This window comes from Stigmatopora argus, chromosome 5, assembly GCF_051989625.1.
Source record: "Stigmatopora argus isolate UIUO_Sarg chromosome 5, RoL_Sarg_1.0, whole genome shotgun sequence".
Taxonomy (NCBI): Eukaryota; Metazoa; Chordata; class Actinopteri; order Syngnathiformes; family Syngnathidae; genus Stigmatopora; species Stigmatopora argus.
In genome coordinates, this window is record NC_135391.1 from 7,971,373 (window position 1) to 7,988,204 (window position 16,832).

Genomic DNA, 16,832 nt, shown 5'->3' on the forward strand with positions numbered 1-16,832 from the left:
CTTAGCATTTGAATTCCTCAAAATCAGCCATTATCAACTTTTTGTTACCGGGGGTACGCGGAGAGCGTTGTTGGACCCAAATGCAGGGGAGTAGGTGGACACAGGGAGTGAGGGGGCACTCACGTAACGTTGATAACTAAGACTTACTCACAAAAACAACAAAGCCGTAAATACGAAAACTGGGGCAAGTGACTAACAACTAAGAAAAATGAACCAAACCTTAAATGGAAAACATGGGGGGAACGAGGAGCACTGGACGTGAATGTAGGACAGGTACAGGACTGAACAGGGCAGGGCAGAACCATGCATGATATATGTGTCCATTCTCCTTCATGCTTCTGCATTCTGGCTTGTTTGTGACAGACTATCTTCAATCATGCAATCGTTTTAAACATTTTCCAAATTGCATCAATGGCAAATGCATTGTCAGCGTACACTAATGCTATGACAGGTTGGTGAAAATATTTACTCGTGACGAATTTCACAGGGGCTGTTGGAAATTGTGACACAGCTAGATATTTTAAAGCCAATCGACGCATAGTTCTTTGTATTGCCTACACCAACAATTATTTTGTTCTCTTCTTTTGGACATAGTACAGTAGTTAGCGGTAGACCACTCTCCTCTTTACAGCGCTCCCCTTTTCTCTCTCCTTGGGTCATTAGCATGTTGCTGATGGGGGTCGGTCATCCATTGAGCAGTACAGCGAGGTTTGGCTGGGGCTGTAGTGGGCCTGTCAGGGCAGGTCATTAAGAAAACGACAGGTCGGGGAATACACAGACAAGGTTGATTGGTTTCCTGCAGCCGTCAGCAGAGCCCTGCAGCATCTTTTGACCCTTTGAGCCTCATCTATCCTGTTCGTGCACACACACGACGCACGTACACCCCTGCTTGCGTGCACACACACACAAACAAATGCGTACAATCAAGCACAGAAAGCCTGTTTATATAGACGCACAATTGTCCACACCACTTGCAGATTTTGGAAAGGTGCATTGTTTGAATAATACACAAAGCAGCTTGTCTTTCTTGGGGTGAAAGAGAAAGACTCCATGAATCAACAATAAATGAAATTGCAGTTTTACGCTTGGAGTCAGCGCTGTGGCAACAGAGCAAAAGAAGCCTTTAAAGTTAACCTCGGTTTTCTCAAAAGGTCACAAGTGAGGATGCGTTTAGATGTAACGGAGTGCTCTGTCATGTGCACAAAGATGGAATGCTGCCTAGCATCCATCGCTGTTGTCTGATCCACTGTGAATGTCAAACCTGCAGGCATTGACGCCCGGCATCGTTCCGCCTCATCGTGCATACCCGACCCCCACTCTACCTGACCCCTTCAGCCTGGAGCAACCCCCGCCCTACCTGGGAAAAAAAGCCTACTGCCTGGGGCTTATTTATTCTAAATAAGCCGTATATAATAATGTTACATTTAATGTCAATGCTAGGATTGTTGGTGTACAGCTGATTTCGTGTGGTCAATGGGGTAGTGCGTTAAGTTTCAGGGTATCTCGTGGCACTGACACATCCTCCCGCTTTCATCCCTGAGTGCAATCAAATGCATTAATGTGTAAAAATGTCATTTAGCACAACACATCCCACTGCAGGCTGCTTAGTAGATGCTGAGCGACAGATTAAAGTTTGAGTGACAGGCTCTGGCTGTGGCCTGGTGGTGAGTGCCAAAGAAACACAAGCAATACTTCACGCGTGGGATCAGTCATGAAACCAGTTTCTTACTTGTGGAAAGGACTGTGATGATAACATTCTCACTAACAACAACAACAACAACATTAAAGGAAATGCACAAACAGTACCATAAACCCCCACGCGGTGACTTTTGATGCACAATATAATTTCTAATGGGAACTGTCTTTGGGGTGAAGTGGCGTTAACCTCTGATCAACCCCAGGTCAACCACTTACAGTCCAGATAGAATTCATTACATTTCAACCACTTCATCTTCAACATCTGACTGACCAATTTCACACCCAGGACAATAGAAAACACTAAGGGAATGGAAGAGGTAAAATGCATTTAACTTACCATGTGATTATTTCTTTATGTTGATAAATAAATAAACAAATACGCTGATAGATAAATGAATCATTGAAATGGTAATACCGACTTTCACAGTACTCAAAAGACATTGTCACAAATATGTGAGTGCTGACGCTAGTCAATATGGTTGGTCCTCATCTGATTAAGGAAAAAAAACTTCACAAATCACCTGAATGCCAAGGAAATGATAGGAATATGCCAAAATGCATTAATGAGAATGTCAACTGGGCAGATGAGACAAAACTGTGGAAGCTTTTTAAGATGTCATGTCTTAACAGAAGCAAAACTGAAATGTACTTTATAAGGAAAAGCACTCTTTACAAACTGGCAAAATTTGAAATTTGGTTCTGGGGGCTCCTTTGTTGCATCTGGCTCAGAGTATCTTGGATCTGAGTAGTGAACAATGAAATCTCAAGATGAACAAGGTATTCTTGAGCAAAATGTGCTGCCCAAAAAGTTTGGACTCAACTTCAGGTCATAAGTTTCCAGCTGGAAAATGAACCAGAAGGCACAGCCAAAAATATACTGGAGAAACTAATCATTGGTATCATTGGCGTATTCTGAAAACTGCCAAAAGCCTTTGCTCACATTCATTTTCCGATCCGCTTATTCCTCAATCTCAGAAATGTGAGGCGCACGTCTTATCACCCCACCACTGTACCGCCCCAATTGGTTCATCCAAAGCCAAAAAGAGTGTACATTTGACCTAAAGTTGCGTTATTTGCAAGCATAACATTCTATGTAGCTTAATAATGCACGGAAATGTAATAATGGAAATGGGTAAAGTAAATCAGCCAGCAAAAAATATTTTTCTGATTACAAACCAGAGGGAGAAAATGGGTGTAACATGTACAGTGCATAAGATGTTCTAGCCTTTTAATTACAATGATGACAATTAAAGTCCGATTTGGACAAATCCACCCATTTTCTAATGCCATCTTGTCTCGCTTATTAGGCACATTGGCGCAGCCATTATCCGCACTTGTACCTGTGTAACAATACCTAAATGACCAGCCATCTATCTTCTTATTGCGTGCTAGTCTTTGTCTCCATTTTTGACAATTAACTCACTCTCATGCATTTATACGGCCAATGCTTGTGTATGTGTTGTGCGGATGTTTTTAGGGCCAAGCAGCGAGACGGGGCAGGTGAACGATAGCAACTCTAATTAGCAGGGTGGTGGCTCCTGTGCTGTGGAGTTCAGGGGATGAGTCGTCAGGGATTTAAGATTCCTGGCTCAGTGGAGAAGACATAGAAAAACAGCGTTAATTGGTGGGAGTTATTTATAGAAACATACCTCTTTCAAGGTTAGTGGGTTAAGTCTGCTTAGTCCTCTGTGGGAGCCGTCATGTTTAGTGGTGACAAACAGAATGCTGCCAAAATGGAGCCCTACCTTCCAATCCCTTTGGAGTCATAAAACCACATGTACACATACATTATTATGGCACATGCTCACTTTTGTGGGAGAGCTTTAGGAAGGTATTGCAGCGTTTCCCACAGACTACCATTTCTGATCTGAGAGACATAAGAGGTCATGAACAATTAAAGAAAGAAAATGTGTTTGGATGGGACCCCCATCTTGATTTCAATTAACCAATGACTGACATGAGCATTGAGGCACCTGCGTCAGCCCCACCTTTGTGCCCTTTTTAAAAACTGCCTGTCCATGTAAGATGATTGGGGACTGTTTTTTTCCTTTTTTTAATTTAGTAATGACATTAGTTGTTCATTTATTTGTAATGGTTCTTGCTCACCGAAAACAATGTTAGTCAACTATAGTTCAAAACAGCATATTGACTGCTGTAATTCCTTTTTCCTTACCTCTATCAGTGACCCCCCCATAATTTATTGGGTTCTACCAGTCACAGGTGCGTCCCACCCTGACTAAAAGGTCTATGGTGTAAGTTATGTGTAACACACCAGAAATTGGCTAAAGATTGTTTATCTCTCTCAGGTATTTTATTGTCCTGGAAATTTTAAAAAAGACAAATATATATATTCTTTTTCTATTATTATATCCCATTTTTTTGGGACCTTACCTCCCAACATATCCCTGAGAAAAGGCTCAAATGAATAGATAGCAAGAAATAGCTAGGAAAGTCAGAACAGGGAGGTTATCCCTTCAGTTGAAACCCTCGTTGGAGGCATCTTCATCTGCCGCCCATCCTCCCGAGGGCCCCCACTTCTCCATTTCATTAGTTTGTCAGCCTGCACGAAGGATTGTGCATTAGGCCTTTAATTTAGTGGATAGCCAGAGGCAGCCTACGCTGCCTAGTGTGACTCTCAGCTCCAACAGACTGGAATCTAACTAGGATCAGCTAAGCTAAACTTAATGCAGCCACACACACCCACACACACACACACAGATATGCACTCACTCAGCGAGACACATACTGCAATCGTGCCAGAGGATTCTGATGGTGAGTTTTTTTTCTAGCTGGTGGTAATGAACTTTGACTTAGCGGACAAAAACGAATAATAGAACAGAAGGAAAATAAGATTAAATGATTTGCGGCTGTGCAATACGAATGCATATGGGATTAAAATTATAAGACAAGAAGCCAGAGTTATATTAGAAGAAGAAGAAAAATTACACAGCACAAATATTGCAAGAATCGGCTGGCCACCGATTCAGGGTGTCCCCCGACTCTGGCAGCTGGGATAGGCTCCAGCACCCCCCACGACCCTAATGAGGATAAAGCGGTTCAGAAAATGAATGAAAAAAATTGCAAGAAAAGCTAAATACATATCACACATAGTAAATGAGTCTAAATGAATAACCTCTTCAAATACTAAACTAACAGTAATTGCATAAACTCTTTGTGCAATTTGAATGCATTTATAAGGTGCAATGGATGTATCTAGTTGGCAGATCAGCTTCCAAATCTGTTTGCATGAGTTTGCAGCCATTTTTGCTTGAGCAAACTTTTAGTAAATCAAGCCCTATTTCTTTTTGTAACAACAGGAATAAACAATTTATCACCTTGTAGCTATCTATTAGTTGGAGCTGGCCCCAGGCATAGCAGGTACATTAACACTGGTGGAGGCAACACTTGTAGCGCACAATAGTGCATTATAAAAATAGTCTCACACTGCAAACATTTTGCACTAAAGTATGACCGTGTCTACTGAGTGGCCTTCATGAGATAAATACAAAAGTATTCCTAGCAAATATACACAATTCTGTCTATATCTTTGTTGGTGAGCACTTCTCATATGCTAAGATAATGCTGAATAGAAAGCATGATTATTGCATCGCTGAAGCTGCTCACAGTAAAGGCTTATCACATCGCACAATGGCACAGATGTTGCTAATTTTGCAAGTCAGATGTGGAAATCCTGAACTTAAAAGAATAATAGATGTGTTTTTAATTTGAAAACATACAAAATCGCATATTGAGATATTTCCCAAAATTCATTTTGGTCATAAAACTGGGCTTCATTCATATTTAAAATGTATGTCAGATTTCTTAACAAGTTAATTTCCTCTCCACTATTTCATGCCTGTCAAATTGTTTTATCAGCATCATGCCACGCTTTTGGGATTCTGAGGAGAGTGTGGGTGGACAATAAACCAACCAGCAAACATAAGCCACTGAAACAAACAACACTTGAACAAACAACAGTCATGTACACATGAGCTGCAATTATAAAGACGCAACCATGAGCGTCGGTCTGAATGCTATGCACCCACACAGAGGCTGGGACACATTCATGTGGAACAAAAAGCCCCCCCAAAAATCAAAAGGTACTCCTTATTTCCTGACCCCCTGCACATCCCACCCCTTATACACATGCACACTGGCATTACAGTTACTTTAAAGCATGAAGCACACCACAGTGTTGCTCACTCTCCCAGGTCGGCTCTAAGGCATCGCCCCTATTTTGAGGATCAGAATGCAGACTAAAGAGGGTGCAGTGGGATTTAGTAGAATTGGGGGCCCATCTTTTGTTTCCTGTTACAACATGCATTTCATGGGGAGGCCTGGCTTCTGACCCTGCTGATCACACACTGCGTTGAAGCTCGGAGCTCTAAGGGAAAGCCCATCTGTGGCATCCATCAGTGCTGCGCTCTCCTGCTGAGGTACTGTCAGGAGCCCGAGGGGGGTAGTGGTGGAGAAGGGGAAGGTTTATGGAGGGCACGATAAGGGGAGGTTAGGGGGATAAGATTTGCTCACGAATGGAGATAAGGATGGGGCAAGGCAAAATGAACAAATAAAGTTGACCAACGCAAGCTTCTTGTGAATTGTAGCTTCACTCAACCGAAACTTTTGGAACAAAAGTCTCAGAAGTGGGAGTAAGGTGAACCATTCGATATTTAAATCATGGCATTAGGAAAGTTGTACAATGAAATGCTTGTTGCATAATGAGAAAGAATTATTACATAATCTTGCGTGAGCAATATGTCTCTAATTGCATTCTATTATTTCGACTGCATCCAAGTGATCCCTAGACACAGGAGGAGCTACAACACATACAAATGGATTCCGATGAAACAATGCATTTGTTTTCTCTAGGCATACAAGGGAGGCTTTCAAATAGCAGAAGGCCACGCAAAAGCTACTGAGGGTGGAACTGAAAGACACCAGATGTTGTTCTCAGCCTCCTCTCTGCCACTGCATTTTCTCTGAAGCTTCTCTCAGTTGTTGCATTTACCCGAGGCGCTACAGAGAGATGAAAAAAAAGTATTGGTTTGAAGGTCAGTTTAAATAAAAATACTTCAGCAAGTATGACAGGCAGGTTGTGCTCTGGATAAATGTGGTGCTCCAATGCCAGCAAGCTGAAACTGATTGATTGACTTGCAAGATGTCACGGACAGGCGGGAGAAGCGAGAAAAGGGAGAAAGACAAAGCAATGGGGGAAGAATATGGTGAATGGGATAAAGAAGATCCCGCACATGCATGTCCCGTATATGCGTATTGTCGCAGAGATTATCCGCACGCACTCTCACACATGCACAAACGTACGAATACTGCTGGTCAGCTCTGGCCTGGTTCTGGTCAGTAGCCGATGGCCACGGCGGGCACAGGAGTCAGCTGTCAGCCTATTGATGGATTGATACAGACACCCCACGCCTCCATCCCGACACGCTCATGCTGCCCCCCTCCCTCTGTCCCCCAGCTCCAGCAGCTGGCCCATGCCTGGTGGGCATGTTTGAGAGGAGACGTATTAAGGAGGGGTGGGAATGGGGAGCCGTCCTCCATCTTGACTGTGGCCTGTATTTGAGCATGCCCTCCTGTCACCCTCACTCAGCCACTGTGTTGGCTTCATATGAGATAGCTGTGTTGGTTATTTAGGACTATGAATTCTCTATCTCTTCATCTGGGCTGCTGCCAGCAGTCAGCTGGAGGTCTGTCTGTGCTGGCTGTCTGGTTCATTGTGGGTTTACTCTCATCCTTTTTACTTTTTGTCAGTAGGATGTAAAAGCATCCTGTATTATGAGTGGCATGAATTCTATCACTTGAAAGAAACAACAGTCTTTTTCCAACTGACTCAACATGTTGAAAAAGTATTTCAAAGCTGTGCACTTTGTAACATTTTAGTTTACAACCCCGTCCTCCTCCCCAAACAAATATAATCAAATGGTAAAGCACTGACTAATATTTTTAATCCTCAACGCGGCTATCCTATAACTAGCCTGTAAAATACAAAATGGTGTCAACCGGTTTAAAATTTTCTGTGCAAACTATTTTGTATTTACATGAATGTGACCTATGTGCTGCTATATTTCTGTCTGTCCTTTTCCTGCATCTCCACAGCCACTGTCTGTCTCCTCTTTTCTGTGTCCTGTGTGAAGTGTAATTGAAGGAGCAGTCTTCACATGGCCCACAGGCATGGAGGGGACATTGTGTGCGCTGTGGCGGTAAATTGCTCTTCTTGCCTCTGCGAGCCTATACCTCTCCTTCACTTCTCCTCCTTCTCCTCTAGTCATACCACTGCCTATATTCTCACCACTTTATTAGTCACTTCTCTTTATCATTACCCCTCCACCCCCATTTTCTCCCATCACTTCACCACAGCTTTCTCCCATAAAGCTATTTTCTGATCTTGTTCTTAAAAGTACTTGGCGTGTATGATTTTACAATATTGTATTTCTTTTTGACAATTGAAAGAGATGAGATAAAGAACATACCAAGTGAGAAAGAAAAGGGAGAAAATACATTGAAACGCTTGAAAACTCTACTCATTTTTACGACTGTAATCAATGACTGGAGTGATGGAAAGGGACCACAAATTATATCATGTCCTATCATGCAACCACAAAGACAAAACCTTATTAAATGACAATTCTTGAATCTTATTTCTGCAAACTGGCTGTAGCCCAAAAGTTGCTGAGGGTACATGAGAAACAAACTAAAGATTGTTAGAGAATGCACTCCCTTTTGGATAATGAAAGTGACAGAAGATCTTTGATAAGGGATATGTGAAAACTCTCCAATATCAAGTGCGATTTGAACAGCCTGTCTGGAGAGAAGCATATAAACAAGAGGAAGAGGGCCACCGAGAATACATGAGATGGATTGAGGAAGAAAAAAACCTGAGGGAGAGAAAATAGGGAATGGGGAGAGAGGTATACGGGCCGAGACGAAGAAGCGCATGCTTCATTAAGTGAGGAAGTAATCCTGGCTAATTAAGGCTCTCCATGACAGCACTGTCAAGGATGACTGATCCTTCAAATGGCACCTCTCTCTACTGACTGACAGCCAGTCTGCTCTCACTCTTTTCTAGGTGTGAACTTTTGTACTTATTCCCACAGCTTTTCTCCTCATTGCCAAATGAAATTGCTGTCCTTTCTTTCTGTATCTTAATTAAAACCATTGGAAAAGGGGTGGAACGGTGCATATTTTTGTGTCTGTTTGTGTGTACGTCTGCCGTAATTGCCACAGTACCTGGGTAAAATACTAAAGGAAATCAGTAGATGGAAGGCACAGCCCATTGATTGCTTGACTAATTAATCAGGTGCATTGGCTTCATGTAGATCCAGCCTTATTGAGTGGAGGCTTGGCTCAGGGCCCTTTATGAGTCCATAATGATTCTTCAGCCCACAGGGTCATCTAGCCTTTATCATAGCCATGGAGAGAGAAAAAAACAATGAGTTTAGAAACTTGAGCAGTCTTTAGGATGCAATATTTGTGATTAAAAGTTATCCTCCCACTCACTTAAAAAAATCTATAATATTTAAATATTTCTATTCACCATTTATTGCATACTGTAGTATTTATGATGAGCATCAAGCAAGTCCAAGTGTGCGCTGACCTATAATGATCACAGAGAAGGATTGTCCTGTAGTGGATCAGACAGAAAACAACAGTCTTAGTTGAATGCAACAATGGGCAGAGGCCATGTTAGGTGACCCAGACACCTAGGTTTCATCGTGTGTCCTTTCTTACGGTTAATCCTTGTCCCTATCACACGGCCGGCCTGACACTGGTTCACTAAGCGCCGCCCATGCCAAAATGGGGAACTGCATCGGCGTGCTTGTTAACATGCCTATAAAAGTCCTGTTTGCATTTCAGCAGGATTGTTCCGCTGTCTTGACAAGAGCTCACATGAGCGAGCAAGCACCCACGCATTGCCGAATACCTCGGGTCAGTGGCAGTGTCACAACAGGTGCTTTTTTAACGGTGTGCACTGACACACTTTTTATCAAAAACCAATTTAAATACAGGTCTGCCTCTATTTTCTTATTGATGATAATGTCTATTGTCATAGTTTAAAACAACACAAAACTGTGATATTTAATTGGTTGTCTTAGCATTGGCACTGTATTGGCTGATCCCATGTTGGCAAAACAAATACAACGTACACATTGAATCTAGCTCAGGGTAGCTATTGAATATCATTGATTAAACAAGGTTAACAAGTTCATCGGAATTTCACAACAACTCTCTGTTGGATGTTTTGTTGCTTTTGCTGAGATAGACAACTGTGCTTCTCTTCTATTCAATCCCATAAGCTCTCCCTGTAAGCTCCCTGGTTCCCTCAGGTGGCTGGACCGGAGTTTGAACACTAAGACACAGGCAGTAAAAGTTTACAGTGTCATAAAGTAGACTAACGCAGACCAGCTCTCTAAAGATAACGCTAAATACACAGTGATTACAGTGTATGGTCAGTAGGTTGGAACTTGGAATAGCACAGAGATGATTTGCTGTAGTTTGTCCTTAAGTGTACGACATAATGAGCATGATTTCTTTTTAGCAATATGTGCTTCTGCCCTGGCACGTGTGGGTGTATCCACATGTATCTTATGCATTGCTGGGTTAACCACACGTTTCCAATGCAGGCATCTTTTCCTTTACAAACAAGTATGTATTCAATAATTAGAACATGGCTCATTGCCTGTAGCGCACAATGGAATGCGACGAACATTGCACAATTGCTAAATAAGGATCACCTTTGAGAAAATTGGGTCTATCTTGAGGTTAGATATCCTTTGATTTACAAGGTCCAACTTCCCAGTAATGCCTTGTGTGTGTGTGTGTGTGTGTGTGTGCATATGTGGGAGTGATTGTGTTTTAGAGGCATGAGCACATTGGGCCATTTTTAACCACAGTCACAAGACGCCAGTATAAGGTTAGAAAAGAGATGAGCCTCTGCTCTCAGAATAGTCCCTAGGAGGCCATGAGGGCCCCACCACTGACCCTAGCTTGCATTCCAGTTGGCAGACAAACAGTTGTTGGATCAGACATGTTTCCGTATGGCAAGGGACACGACGATATTCAGGGGTGGGGTAGAGGGCTAGATAAGATGGGTTGATGCACTACATTTTACCACAGGACAACTGTGCTTCATTTGGCACAGCCCTATATGGAGATGAGAAATGGGACTGTAATGTGAGATTTTTTTTCTCGAAAAGAAATTCAAACATAATGACTTCAGTTGATAGCCATTGGGATACAAGATTCATTCTTAACAGAGTGTAAAATTCAGTTCACTTTGATATTGTACTATTTGGGCTGAACCCAAATCTGTGTTTCTCTACAATATAGGGGAGTCTTGGCAAGGTGCATGCATGCTTGTTCACGCTCCCATTCACACCCATGGTCAATTTAGAATCTTCAATAAACACATGCTTTTGGACTACATGAGTCGCTGGTGTAAATCCATTTGTTCCAGTGTAAATGCTACTGTAATTCGGAACAGTGAATTAAGTAAAGATGGATGCATGACACAGAAAACAGGCAAAGATGGAAGCAGACAAATCATAAATAGTTTCTAATGCTCAGAGTTAAGTACCACCTTCGCTATCACATCGATATAGCTGGTATCCTAACAAAATGTGTAAAAACAATGGTATAACATGCACTTATAGAGGCCAAGCTGTATCTTCTGTCATCTGATGTCCACTGTGGACAGTTTTCGGAATTTTGGTGGTGGCAATTCATTGAAGGTTGCTTCATGGTTACACCTTGTTTGGCAATCCTCTGTGATATGACTCTCACTATTTATTGTTTTGCCATATATTTTTAAAGCATTTTGTGGTTGTTGTGAAAACACAGAGTTAAGTTTGATTGAGATTATATAAAAATTTGATTGGTGTTGATACCTACTAAGGGAGTAACTGGTGCCTTCTCCACCCACAGTTTTCAGGCACTGTGGCTATTCTACTCATTGACTCTTCACTCACAAGCCAGCCTCTATGACCTCTGAGCGACTGTCACCTCCACTGACTACAAGTGTTACAGCCACACAGTTCAGAGACTAGCTGTGGATATGGAGATTGAGCACTGGTCTGTTTTTCCCTAGTGGGATCGGGTATATGGAGTGGTATGGAAGTATTGTATAGACTCTGTCTTTTATTTTCAACACCCTACTCCCAGGTGGTGACAGCTCAGTGCTAAGTGCGGTAATAGGCAATTGATTTTGGTCCCTTTTTTGACGGTGGCTAGACATAAATCAAAGTGTCTGTCAGGACCTAAATACTGGGGCGGGGCGTGGACAGGGTTCTGTTTGAACTGGGAGAGTGTCAACAATTAATCCAGCCTCTGATCTGTGGGCAATCGCTGTGTGACCCGTAATCTAAACCTAAATGGGAGCACAGCTCAAATCAACACAGATGATGTCCATGTTAAGGAATTGTAATACACATTAATTACATTTATTTGGCCCTAAAACTACACATACAACCCTGATTTTATGTTAGAACTGTGAACCTGCTGATTTACAACCATTTGCAACCCAACACACACAATGATTTTAGTCTCAGTACATCCTTTATCATTTACATTCCTTATTCCGAGAAAACAGCCAATACTCGGTCTTCATACAGACACATCAGTGCCGTGCTAATCCTGTTAATGCAATTATGGTAAATAAGGACAATGCTTCCACCTAAACAAAACACAGAATGTAGGCGTTCGCCAGGTAGTAATGGGGGGCCTTCTGATGCAAGCAGGGTTCCCAGTGGGAGTCCTGGTGGTCTCCTGGGATACCTTGCAGCTTCCACACCCCCTATTGGGCTGCTTCAACCAAAACCTCTCCGTAACACAGCTCTTGTTCGAGTAGCCAGACAATATAGATGGGACAATGGAATCTTAACTGCAGAGTATGTGACAGCTGCAGCCATTCCATTATGAAACTCAAGGAAATGTACTAAGAGGAAAAGGCTGGATGGTCTATTTTGCGTCACGTCTAAGTATTGAACAGGGATCTGCCCGATTACTTTGTGGCCTGACCTGCTCATTATTTCTGAAATGGTTGTGTGTGGCGCTTACCTGTTAACCCATTCGTGGTAGACACCGGTACCTCCTCCACTATGAAAGAGACTATCTGTTCCCTGCAATGAACACGGGACTGGAACAGGACAGGGAGGGGGCTGAGAAGGGGAGTATGTTTTTGAAACAGTTACAAGCTGTTTGGATTAGGCCTATTGCTGAAGACACATGGAAATGATGGGCAGCCAGGACGAAGGGAGGAAAGGACTTGGTGGGGGAGAAATAGAATAGAGCAGGAGAGACAGATGGGGAAGAAAGGTGGTATGGAGAGGTTGAGTTGAGGCAATGGGGGAGGTGAGGAGAGTAGAAAGGTCGGAGACTGGAATCTCAGGATCTAAGGCTCTCTTGGTCTGATGGTTCCCAGATGTTGTGGACCCTCCTCAGCCCTCTTCCCCCACAGTATTTTTCTGCTGTGATTAATACACAGGAGCCCAGTTAGCCGTTTGGGACAGATGGGTCAGTGGTTGTGTGGAGATGGGCCTCCTGTGAACCAGGGAAATGAGAGTTGAGAGATATTCTCTCCTCCCAACAACCAAAAGACAGAGGGGTTGCCTGCCAGAATCTGCAACAATTAGGAACAGACTTTAATTAATACAAAATATTTTCCATTAGTTGAAAAAACATTTTATGTTATATCGGCCAATGCGAGATAAAGTCAAGACTAAAACTTTTGGGAGTTGAGACTGAAACAAGACTAATATCTTCAAAAATGTAGTACAAGACTATGACTGGCTGTTTCATCAACTTATACTACTGTTAAATGACTGCTTCAATTTACTGCTTCAGTGTGGCTTTGTAAACTTCATCAGATTCAGCTGTATGATATAAATAATTCTAAGACCTGTGTCAAACACTGTCCTGTGATATAGAACACACACCTCATGTTTGAATGAAGGCTTCTGTCCTCATCCACTTAGAGTAGTAGATGAAATGCTATCGACCCATCACTCTGCTCCATACTCAGCATCTTTGCTGCTTGGATTCTCTGTGGCAAAAAATACATTAAAAAAATACAGTGAGGCAATATCTTGTGCGAAAAAGTTGTTGACTGGCCTCTGAAGTAGACATTTATCGATGTGCCTTAAGAATTCACCAATTGGAAGAACAGCCATTTGACCATCCACCACAGTTCATGGGCAGAAGCACCACACACCTTATTTGTTTATTTCTAATAGAAGCAAGCTACATCTGCAGCAAAATAGACCATTTTTAAATCAATTTCAGTAAGTTAATTTGTCATCGCGAGAGTTCAAAATAACCCAAAAGAATGTAATTTGTACATGAAGGTACTTTGCCTGGGATTAAAAATGCTGGTGCAGCAAAGGCAACATGGATGCACCCACAGAGATGTGATTTCTGGGCATCTGCTCAGCAGTACTACAGAGTGAGCTGGATCATTCCCAGGGTTCTTATCCCAAATTGGTGTGTCAAAGCTGTGTGGCTTAAAATGCCCTGTAGAGCTGTTTATTGCCATTGAGCCCTTAATTGTGACTGATGTTAGCATGTTCACTCATAATCTGGTGCTTTCTTGAGTAAGGATTTAAGGTGAGGATATTCCACAGATGCCTTGCACTTAATTTGTGGTCATGCTTACTGAGGACATTCAATCTCTCAGAGCGGAAGGCTGCATATCCTCGAGTGGATGACATCAGGAGAGGATTCAGAGGACCATTACCGAAGACCCAAGGATGGGAATATTGTTCTGCTCAGTTAAGGTGGGGGAGTCTTTATGATCGGGATTCCACAGCTGCTTCATGTCACTCCTGACCCTCTGGACCACCACCCCCTACCCGTCCAAATAAAATGTCTAGACTGAACTCTGTGTCCCTCTACCTCACAGAGGCAGACACAACAGCACATGAGATAGATAAAGCGGAACCTCTATTCCCCAAAAAGATCCTCTTCAAGAGAGCCTCTAAGGAGTTTTTTAGATGTTGCTCGTTCTGACAAGACACTGTGTCTATTATGGCCATTAATAAATAAAGCATGGCGATAGGGCAACCAAAGTAATAGCTATCACGGTTTTAGTTATTTGACCACATGGATTAATTATTCATTGTTTATTCCAAATTATCTTTCATTTGAGTATACATTTTCAGTTGGGCATCCCTTGTGAATAAATCCAGTAGCGTATGATTTTTCACAGGCAACACGGGTGATTTTATGAGCGGGAATGTGTAGCGCTACAGCGCAAAATGTACTGTAAGGGTTGGGGGAAATACTTGATGATCATGTTCCTGACATCAAAGAATAAGTACACCAAAGTCAACAGCCAAGCAGTATTAAACATCAACTGAACGACATACACACACGCTCTCTTCCGCTCTTACACTCTGCCTTGCTCACTCTGTTTTAAGAAACACAGCAGGTCCAGGGAGAGAGATAAATTATGGGCCTTGCAGCTTTTTGAAGTCATCTCGCGTCAACACCAATAAAAGCCAAAGCGTGGTCTGCCTCACTGCTCTTAAATTAAGTAATTATTACCCCTGGTGTGACTTGGTCATGTGCACTGTAGCAACTTTGAGGCTGGGTAAGGCTGCAAACCCGAGGTCAGCAAAGAGCAGAGGTAATGGGAACAAGTGCAGCATATGTCCTCTAATGAAGTAAAGACCTTGGGTATGTCTAAGATGAAGGATTTACTCTGATGCTGCGTTAACCTCAAAGGGTTCGTAGCTTGTGGATTCATACATCCATTTTTTATTCCGCGTATCCTCATTAGAGTGGCAGGTGAGCTAGGCTAAAACATGTGACAGCAAAAACAAAACTGTTGTTTTTAGCAGTTTCTTTAATGATTCAGTGTTTTGTGGACTAAAAATGCAATGCTTTAAAGGTGGGTGTCAGTATTTTTTCTTCAAACAGTTGCATTACTAATTTATTCTAAATTCTGTTTGCGGAAGCAGACGGTGTGCATCTGTGTCACATTCAAAAAAATAATGGAGGAGTTGCTGACCAGAATAAAGTTGATTATAAATCATTTTAAATAATTAAAACAAGCTAAAGCCCCTTAAATTAATGTACTCCAATAATAAAAAAATTCACAAACAAGCATGTTTTTCTTTAGATCATATCTGTACCAGTTCTGGCGGAAGCAAGAACTTCAAATGACAACATTTTCATGAAATTTTGCAGCTAAAAAAGATTATTTTGAAAAACTCTTGATCTACTAATTTGTCACCTAATCTTTGCTGCATCCAATTTTGCCTTTTTATTGCTTATCAGAGCAGATTCATATTTCCATAAATGCATCAAAATACAATTTGATTTGATTTCAAATGGCCAGATTATTTTGTGAAATGTGTAGCCGAAGAAGCTCAATGTCTATTTGTCCTACAATCCACTCCTACTCTCTACTTTCTGATTCTCCAATATGTATAAATTGTTTAAGGTCTCCTCTCCTTCTGTTTTCTGACACATGCCTGTCTGACTGCTGCAGTAGGAAGATTGTATAACCTGAGTGTGTAAAACAGTCTTTTACAACATTGTAAAGATTTACTATTGGAGTAAATAACGGTGAGAGAACAGGGCTTTTAAATGGAACCCAATCAATATGTCAGGCGAACTGCAGTAGAGGACAAGGCTGTGTCTGACGCCTCACATGAGCAGATCAGTGAGAGACTCACTGGCATATCCAAGGAGGAACTCTCATTTCCTCAGCAAAACACTTTGGTGTGAATGATATGCTGGCAGTTAAACGACAAATTCAGACTTTTCACGTCCTTTGGATTACGATTTATAGTCTATTTTACATAATCATTGATACTATAAATGGAAGCCGAGAGATTTTTAAAAAACGGTCTGAAAGGAAATCTCATTTTCTTTCTGATGGCCTGAAGGAGGTGACACTGGTGGTTGAAAAAAAGATTGCGTCAAAGAAAATAACTGAGTCTATTTTTCTGCTCAGTTTTCATATATATTTTCTATTGATGGTCTACTTTCAAATATTCTTCAACAAGTTCAGTTTGTAATGGTAAGAACTTTGAAGGTTGTCCTTGTCAGAAATAAAAAAAACATTCTTGGCTGTGCTAATTGAACACAGGGAGCAACAAAAAACTATCAAAAAGTAGTAC

The 16,832-nt window shown here is 41.9% G+C and overlaps 2 long non-coding RNA genes across 5 annotated transcripts in view; both read right to left on the reverse strand.

Moving 5' to 3' along the window:
- Positions 1 to 9,338, reverse strand: part of LOC144074055 (uncharacterized) — a 56,746-nt gene extending 47,408 nt beyond the window's left edge. For all 3 annotated transcript variants that reach the window (XR_013300229.1, XR_013300228.1, XR_013300227.1), the window contains exons 1-2: positions 9,248 to 9,338; positions 8,941 to 9,110 (exon numbers count right to left, since the gene is read on the reverse strand). This is a non-coding gene — a long non-coding RNA (uncharacterized LOC144074055). The remainder of the gene's footprint in view (positions 1 to 8,940; positions 9,111 to 9,247) is intronic.
- A 3,432-nt stretch (positions 9,339 to 12,770) lies between these two features.
- Positions 12,771 to 16,832, reverse strand: part of LOC144075029 (uncharacterized) — a 150,744-nt gene continuing 146,682 nt past the window's right edge. For both annotated transcript variants that reach the window (XR_013300450.1, XR_013300451.1), the window contains 2 exons: positions 13,644 to 13,750; positions 12,771 to 13,327 (listed from right to left, as the gene is read on the reverse strand). This is a non-coding gene — a long non-coding RNA (uncharacterized LOC144075029). The remainder of the gene's footprint in view (positions 13,328 to 13,643; positions 13,751 to 16,832) is intronic.